This window comes from Gopherus flavomarginatus, chromosome 16 (assembly GCF_025201925.1).
Source record: "Gopherus flavomarginatus isolate rGopFla2 chromosome 16, rGopFla2.mat.asm, whole genome shotgun sequence".
NCBI lineage: Eukaryota > Metazoa > Chordata > Testudines > Testudinidae > Gopherus > Gopherus flavomarginatus.
The window spans coordinates 13745743-13754778 of NC_066632.1; the positions used below are offsets into that span (position 1 = coordinate 13745743).

At 55.3% G+C, this 9036-nt stretch overlaps 1 non-coding gene across 1 annotated transcript; it reads left to right on the forward strand.

Annotated features, from left to right (window-relative positions):
* The first annotated feature begins 1493 nt into the window (after nt 1-1493).
* TRNAQ-UUG (transfer RNA glutamine (anticodon UUG)) lies at nt 1494-1565 on the forward strand. Its single transcript has one exon. It is a non-coding gene; the product is annotated as a tRNA-Gln (tRNA).
* The last annotated feature ends 7471 nt before the right edge of the window (nt 1566-9036 follow it).

A 9036-nucleotide genomic window follows, 5' to 3' on the forward strand; every position in this document is an offset into this window, starting at 1 on the left:
CCTTCCCAGGCTCTAGCTGAAGCCAGAGCATTGGCCTGAGCAGCCAAGAAGAGGTTCCAGCCCTGAAGGGAGCAGGACGTTCAGCACAATAGTAAAACTGCAGAAACACAACCACCTAGAGACTCAAACCCTCAATCTTCTGATCCACACTCAGACGCCTTATCCATTAGGCCACATGGTAACATAAGAAAAGACCCTCCAAGCACTTCTTTGGAAAAGGCAGACACTGTGTTTCTCAGGTCATCTACTGAGGGGGGCTGAGACTCTCTGGGCACAAGAAGTCGAGTTCCCAGCAACACGTGAGACTTAATTCTATGGAGCCGGGTGCAGGGCTTTGGAAGGGAGGCTCAGGCATGGGGGATTGGGGTGCAGCGGATGGACCGGCTGTCTAGGTGTGGAGATTTAGTCACACTGAGGCACAGAAGGGAGGAGGAGGAGTAATCCTGCTGACAGTCAGCGGCTGTGCAGAAAAAGAGGAGGGGTTCTGGGGACATTTTTTGCCTCTCTTTTGCCTATCTGCTCGCTCTTGTGGTGAACAGGCCAGATGGTCTCAACTAGCTCAGTTGGTAGCACATCAAGCTCTTAACCTGAGGATCCAGAGTTCAAGCCCCTGTCTGGGCACCCAGTTTTAAATTGCCTTGTGTGCCAGGAGCCAAATGATTCCTGGTGCTTCTCCACCAGCCACATGCAGATTCCCAGAATCCATGGCCATTTCCTGGAAAGGTTCCTTTCCTCAGGAATCAGGAGAGAGGCAACATCCACATTACCAGAGGACCTCCTGCAGGCATGCTGCTGAAGGCAGCCTGACTGCCACCCTCACAGTGACTGGCAGGCCGTTCCCTGCAGCTTGCTGTCCCAGGCATGCACTTGCTGCTCTGGTGCCTGGGGCTGTCCCTGTCCCTGACCCAGGGCAGAGGACATTGGAAGCTGAACATCCAGAGCTTGCAAGATAAAGGAGCAGGGGGGTGAGGCCTGGAGGTGTTGGCAGAACAGGAAAGCATCAGAGGGTTCTATGGCAACCAGAGGGATTGACGGAAGTCGGTGAGGGAGGAGTTGGCGGCTTTGTTCCAGCGGTCAGGCAAACACCGCAATATCAAAGAAACCAATGGTGCCAAGTCCTGCAGTGTTGCCTGTGGGATTTCCACAAGAGCATCCAGGCTGGGGAGCCAGTGATCCTGTGACTGTACAACCGGATCAAGTGACAGCTGCCCGAGTTCCATGAGATGAGGCTGCAGCTGGCCGATATGAGCGGGAGCACCGAGTGAAGGGAGGGGCGTCCTCCCCTGACATTTTTGCAGCCTGCAGGGAATGGAGACCAAGCAGGGGGATGTGGGGACTCAGGGCAGGACCCGCGGATCCCATAGTGCAGGACAACAGTCGCTGGAGGAGGAGAGAGAGTCCTGCGAGAGGAAGCCGCTGGTGGGAAGCAATAAGTGCAGAGTGCAAACCAGTCAGCCGAGAGACACAGGGGTCTAGAAAACAAAATGGGAGCAGGTTCCATGGTGTAATGGGCAGCACTCAGGACTTTGAATCCTGGAATCTGAGTTCAAATCTCAGTGGGACCTCCTGCAGATATTGTAGTTTGCTGCAAAGTCTTGGAGCTCAATGTGTATAGTTACTTTCTACCTGGGTAAACTTCAGCAAGGTTTTTTTCTCCTCCTCATGGGTCACTGATGCCCACTGGAGATAGGTCTTTGGTCCAGCTGGCCGCTATAGGGTGGGGTCCTAGAACTTAACAGTCTGGCTAGAGATTCCTGCGGGTTGACCTGATGGTGTGGTTTCTTGCTGCTTCATCTGATGTCCACAACTTTGGTCCCTGTAGCTGCAGCTCTTCCTCTTGCCCACATGGCATTTAAAGGAAGGAGTGCCAGGGCCAGGCTTCCCAGGCTGGAGCCCAGCACACCTCTCCTCCTCTGGGCACCTAGAGCAGAGGCGGTTGGCGCTGACAGCTCCAAGGGAAGGCTTAAAAGCCACACAACAACCGAGGACAGGGCAAGAGGAGGGCAGGACCATGCCTATGTGTGGCCTTCAGACAGGCACAAAAACACTCAGCCAGCCTGCTCCCTGCCGTGCCAAACACCCACTGAAGGCCACCCACAGACCAGCATGCGAGGCAGCTGCTGATGCTCTGTGGCCGTTATCGAAGAGGGTAGGAAAGCAGGGCCAGCCCCCCTGGTGGGGCCTCTTACCATTCCCACTCAAGGTGCTCACTTTTGCCATGGGGCAGGAGATTTTACCCCAAGAGGCTTTTCTCCAGCTGGCGAGAAGCAGAGAAACACCCAGGCTCCATGTAGCAAACCACCTCAAACACAGAGACTGGCGCACAATTGGAAGAGGGAAACTGCTCTACACACTAGCCTGGGCAGCCGCCCATTTTCTTTGGCAAGTCAGGAAGGGCAAAGGCTACACTGGAAGCACCTGGGGCTCCTGCCCCAGCCTTTGTGATGCCCATTCCCCCCAACTCCTTCCCAGGGCTCTAGCTGAAGCCAGAGCATTGGCCTGAGCAGCCAAGAAGAGGTTTCAGCCCTGAAGGGAGCAGGACTTTTAGCCCAAAGGTAAAGCTGCACAAGCACAACCACGAAGGGACTCAAACTCTCAATCCCCTGATCCGAAATCAGATGCCTTATCCATTAGGCCACGGGGTCACATAAAAAAAGGCACTCCAGGCACTTCTTTGGAAAAGGCAAACACTGATGCATCCAACGAAGTGGGGATTCACCCACGAAAGCTCATGCTCCAATATGTCTGTTAGTCTATAAAGTGCCACACGACTCTTTGCTGCTTTTGCAGACGCTGTGTTTCTCAGGTCAGCTACTGAGGGGGGCCGAGACTCTCTGAGCACAAGAAGTCGAGTTCCCAGTGAGATGTGAGACTTAATTCTCTGGAGCCGGGTGCAGGGCTTTGGCAGGGAGGCTCAGGCATGGGGGACTGTGGTGCAGCAGATGCACCAGCTGTCTAGCTGCGGAGATTTAATCTTACTGAGGAGGAGGAGGAGGAATCCTGCTGATAGGCAGTGTCCAGGACCGGTACAACCACTAGGCGAACTAGTCAGCTGCCTAGGGTGCCAAGTGGTTGGGGGAACCAAAAGCCACACTCAGATGAGGCAGTGGAGAGGAGGTAAGCTGGGGAGGGGGCTTGGGGGCGTGCGGGGAGAGGGCTTCCGGCAGCAAGTAACAAGGGCGGGGGCGTGCAGAGGAACCGCTTCCTGTCCCAGCTCACCTCTGCTCTGTTTTCTCCCCTGAGCACGCCGCCCCCGCTCTAATTCTCCTCCCCTCCTATGCTTGTCGCACTAAACAGCTGATTGGCACCGCAAGCCTGGGAGGCAGGAGAAGTGGAGCAGTGCCGGCGTGCTCAGGGGAGAAGGCAGAGCAGTGGGGAGCTGGGGCTGGGAGATGCTGCAGGAGGGGCTGCCTGGCTCTTCCCCATGGCCCCTGCCCCTGCTCCGCCCCAGTCCCGCCCTCCTGCCCCTGCACTCACTGCATGGTAAGTAGAGTGACCCAGCCCCAGCCTGGTCCACTCCCCTGGTTCCCAGCCATGCAGCCAGCGAGTGCTGTGGGGTGGTTCCCCCCTCCCCCCAAACTTGGGAGCCATGGGAGTTCTATGGCCCTGGGTCTCTCATCCCTCCATCCCTCCCCTGCCCCCAATATCCCTCCTGGGCTCTGTGGGGCTGGGTCTCTCTCTCTGCCCCTGTGCTCCCCCCTGCACAGCATGTCCTGGGAGAGACTCGGTTTCCCTGGACCAACATTTCACCACTCCACACATGTCTCTTCTGTTCCTCACCTCCCTCCACCCCACCTCATTTTCCCTGCACTCCAGGCTGGGTCTCTGCCAACCTCCTCTCCTCTCCTCCTGACCCCAATATCTCCTGCCCCTATGGGTCTATGGGGCTGGGTCTCTCCCTCCCTTCATCCCCTCCCCCAATATCTCCCTGCCCCTATGGGTCTATAAGGCTGTGTCTCTCCGTCCCCCATTCTCCCCTCATCCCCTCCCCCAATATCTCCCTGCCCCAGGCTGTGACGTGCTATGATGTGTGCTGGGGCTGTGACGTGCTGGGGCCAGGGCTGGGTTTTTGCCACCCCAAGCGGCGGGGAAAAAAAAACAACCCACGATCGCAATCGGTGGCTGCTCCATTGCGCTGCCTTATTCTTCGGTGGCAATTCGGTGGCAGCTCCACTGCGCTGCCTTTTTCTTCGGTGGCAATTTGGTGGCAGCTCCTTCCCTCCGAGAGGGACCGAGCGACCTGCTGCCGAATTGCTGCCAAAGAGCCCGACGTGCCGCCCCTTCCCCTTGGCTGCCCTAAGCACCTGCTTGCTGAGCTGGTGCCTGGAGCCGGCCTGGCTGGGGCTGTGATGTGCGCTGGGGCTGTGACGTGCTGTGACCTGCTCACTCCCCAAGGGCAAATCACTCACTTGAAACCAGCAGGACAGAAGGTGTCACGTGTCCATGGGCGGGGTTATGCAGATAAGCAGTGTCTGGCGGCAGTACGGGGAGCAGCGAGATGAACCGAAGGAGCCGGGCAGAGAGAATTCTCTGTGTGTGGACAGAATCCGGTGTGGGGAGTTCGTGTGGGGAGTGCCTGCACCGGAGTCACTTCGGGGCAGTGATTGCCACTGAGCTACGTACTGACAAAAGGTGTGTGAATGGGGTGTGGTGCCTGGCTGGGAGCAGCTTGTGGTGATAAGAAAAGGGGTGGGAGCAAGAGGTCCTGTCCTAGCAGGGGGTGTATACCCTGAGAGGGTGTTTTGTGGGCGCAAGTAGGTTTGGGGGCTTTTTGCAATGACAAGGGGTGTCTGCAGCTAGAACCCTCCTAACCCCACTAGTTTTCTCTATGTTGGGGGGGGGCAGATTCTGTGATGTCACATTCCCTGGGGGAGGAGTTTGAATCATAACTCCAGAGTGGGAGAACAACTCCCCCGACTCCTGCTCAGTCTCCACTAGGGGGCTGGGCTGGGCTCTCGAGGGAGGGAAGCACAGGGAAAAACAGTCTCCCCTATGGAACCCAGGAGTCCTGGATCCCAGTCCCCCTGCTCTAGACCCCTTCCACTTCCAGAGCCAAGGATAGAACCCAGGGGTCCTGGTGTCCAGCCCCTCCCTGCTCTGACCACTAAACCCCACTGCCCTCCCAGGGTGGTGCAGGGGTCACTGGGTCTGTGTCCCAGCTCTGCTAAGGGCCTTGACTGATTTTCCCAAAGTGCTTCCTTCTGAATCTAGCCGACGAAGTGGGAATTCACGCACGAAAGCTCATGCTCCAATACGTCTGTTGGTCTATAAGGTGCCACAGGACTCTTTGCTGCTTTTAAAGATCCAGCACATCTGCCCTCTCTCCCCGGTCACTGCCCACCCTCGTGTGGGGGCACCAGCACTGTGCCGAGTAGTGATGGACAATTGTCCAAGCTGGCCCAGGGGAGACGTGTGTGTCCCTGCTGCCTTCTGCTGAGCCCTGCTCTGTGTGTGTGTGCATCTGTGACACTGTATCAGTGTGTTGCTAGGCTAACCAGTAGGAAATGGTTTTGCAGGATTTTGTATTCTGCAGCAAGTGACACACACACACACAAAGGGACTCACACAATCCCAAGAATACTCACATACAACACACCCAGAGGGACATGTTAGTCCAACCCCCAGAGAGAGAAACATTCACACCCCCAGCCACACTCACAATAACCCCCCACACACACCATAACATTCACAGTTGTGCTCAGAGACACAACTGCACGCAGTTCACTCCCACTGCTCCAAATACAAGGACCTCCTGCCCCACATAGCATGTGTCAAGGCCTGTTGAACTCACTGCCACGAGACAGCTACCAATGAGAATGACCCCCTCGTGCTGGATCATCTGCTTGGCCCCCCACTCCCTCTTGGGGCATGCTGTGCAGCGTGGCTGGGGATTGTGCAATAGCAGGCTGGGGCCGGGTCACTCCACTTCCTGCAGGAAGTAGCCAACCCCCTGTCACCCACAGAGGCCTGGGACCAGCCCCCCTCTGCTTCCCCACACACAGGCCTGGGGCCTCAGCCTGCTCTGCTCCCCTGGCTCCCAAGTTTGGGGAGAGAGGGGAACTGCCCCACAGCACTCGCCGGCAGCATGGCTGGGAGCCAGAGGAGTGGACCATGCAGTGAGTGCAGGGGCGGAGGGGCGGGGGGGCAGGGCTGGGGCGGAGCAGGGGCGGGGGCCATGGCAAAGAGCCAGGCAGCCCCCCCTGCAGCAGCTCCCCAACCCAGCTCACCTCCCCTCTGCCTTCTCCTCTGAGCACGCTGGTGCCGCTCCACTTCTCCCGCCTCCCAGACTTGCGGTGCTAATCAGCTGTTTAGTGCGGCAAGCCTGGGAGGGGAGGAGAATTAGAGCGGGGGCAGCGTGCTCAGGGGAGAAGACGGAGCAGAGGTGAGCTGGGACAGGGAGCAGTTCCCCTGCATGCCCCCACCCCCATTACTTGCTGCGGGCAGCCCTCTCCCCACACACCCCCCAGCTAACCTCCACTCCTACCCTGCCTCTTCCCCCAAGACCCCTCCTCCCGCTCACTGCTCTCGGCCCCCTCCCCACCCTCACTCACTCTTACAGTCATTACAAAGTGGCAAGGCAGAGCCCTCCCATTTTTAAAAGTCCTGGGGTGTTGTTCGCCCCTGTTCAGGCACCCCTGGGTCCCAGCACTTCACACAGCTCTCCCTGATTTCAGCTGTTAGTGAGGGAGCCTCACTGCTAGCGCAGACTGGGCAGTTTGTTGGATGAGAGACGCTGTCCCAAAGCAGGACGAATGCTCAGACCTGGTGATCAGTGATTTCAGATCTGTTGGTCTGCAGCAAGACTCTACAGTGAGTCTCAGTCAGCTCTGTTATTACACAGGGACGAACAAAAGGGTCAAATGGTGCCTGGAAGCCTTAAGAAGAATCCACCCCACCAAGTACAACACTTGTTGATACCAGCTCCTAACCCCACTGAGAATGTTTTGGGGTCACTCCTTGCCTTTATCAACCTAGGGGACTGAGAGACTAGGAATTAACAGGTGCTCCAGTGGCACAGTTGATTAGCACACAATACTTATAGGGCAGTGCTGAGGTTGTGAGTGCAAACCTCCCCTGGATCACTGGTTTTCATTAGCCAAATGGCTTCACCCCCTCATTTGGCCCTATGGAATGTAGAATTCTAGCCCTGGGGACATTGAAGCAACGTAAGAATCAAAAATACTCCTTCACTTATTACCTCTTCTCCAGAGTGCAGGTCAGAATCTACAATCCTTTCTCCCCCACCAGCCCCTGTGCCAGGATCCCTCAAGCAGAGCCTGGAGTCCTGCCCATCCTTGACCCCTGAGCCTGGAGGGAGAGGAGCAAGGAGCCATTGTTAGAGGGCTTTCCCTTCCCCTGCCCGCTTCCCTGGCTCTTGTCACACAGACAGCAAGCAGCAAAAGACCATAAGTCCGAAGCGCAGACAAAGGGATGTTTACTGGGGTTAGTTTCCAAGCAAGCAGATTCCAAAGCCCTTCACACCAGTCAGGCTGATCTCTATACACGGACAGAGTCCGTTCCCCAGTGTTCCCTTCCCAGCTCTGACACCACAGAGCGTTTACCCCACATCCCTACAGACAATTCTTTCCTGGGTGTCCGGCTGGTGAGTCTTGCCCACATGCTCAGGGTTTAGCTGATCACCATATTTGGGGTCAGGAAGGAATTTTCCTCCAGGGCAGATTGGCAGAGACCCTGGGGGGTTTTCACCTTTCTCTGCAGCGTAGGGCACGGGTCCCTTGCTGGAGGATTCTCTGCACCTTGAAGTCTTTAAACAATGAGTTGAGGACTTCAGTAGCTCAGACATAGGTCAGGGGTTTGTTACAGGAGTGGGTGGGTGAGAGTCTGTGGCCTGCGTTGTGCAGGAGGTCGGACTAGACGATCATAATGGTCCTTTCTGACCTTAAAGTCTATGAGTCTATGAGCTCTGACACTGCAGAGTGTTTACCTCACGTCCCCCTTCCCAGCTCCGACAGTCCAGAGCCTTGCCTGTGTCCCTGTTCCCCGTTCCCTATTCCCATCCCCCCGTTAGCAAGCATGATTCCAATTTCCCCGCCCACTGCCTGTTTGACCCCAGTTTATACGGTAATATTCTCAGCGAGACCTTAACCAATCATTTTACTGAAATGTAATTAACCAATTCTAACCTATTGTAACAGAATTCTCTAACCAATTACATCCCACTCCCTTAATTAACTTACACCCAGTAAAATTAATTCTGCAGCAGACAGAAAGAATTAGAGGACCAGACAGATTGACAACAGAAAAGCGGGGGCCATAAAGATAAACTCTACAGAAATGACGGTTTCACAACCACAACCATTGAGAAGAGATTTCTTGCCAGACCGGATGCTCCCTTAAGATCTGTTTCTTTATCTGGTGGTGATGGGCACTATTGGGACAGGATCATCTTCCTAACAGCCCAACCCCACCTTAGTTCAGTGTGACGGGTTTGGGAGGTGAGGATGTGACCGTTCACTTCCCAGTGTATGGCTGCCCCTGCTGCTTAGCCAAAGGCCTTAGCCTACTGTCAAGGTTTTTTCCCCACTCTGAACTTTAGGGTACAGATGTGGGGGACCTGCATGGACCCTTCTAAGCTTAATTACTAGCTTAGATATGGTAACACTGCCACCATCCAGAAGTTAGTGTCTGGATCACTCCCTGTCCCCCCAAAACATTCCCCTCCCTGGGCAGCCTTGAGAGGCGTCACCAATTCCCTGGTGAGCACAGATCCAAACCCCTTGGATCTTAAAACAAGGAGAAATTAACCATCCCCACTCCTTTTCCCCTACCAATCCCTGGTGAGTCCAGACCCAATCCCCTTGGATCTTAAAACAAGGAAAAATCAATCAGGTTCTTAAAAGAAAAAACTTTTAATTAAACAAAGAAAGATAAAAATCATCTCTGTAAAATCAGGATGGAAAATACTTTTCAGATTTATATAGCCCAGAGGAAACCCCTCTAGCCTTAGGTTCAAAGTTACAGCAAGCAGAGGTAAAATCCTCTCAGCAAACAAGGATCATTTACAAGTTGAGAAAA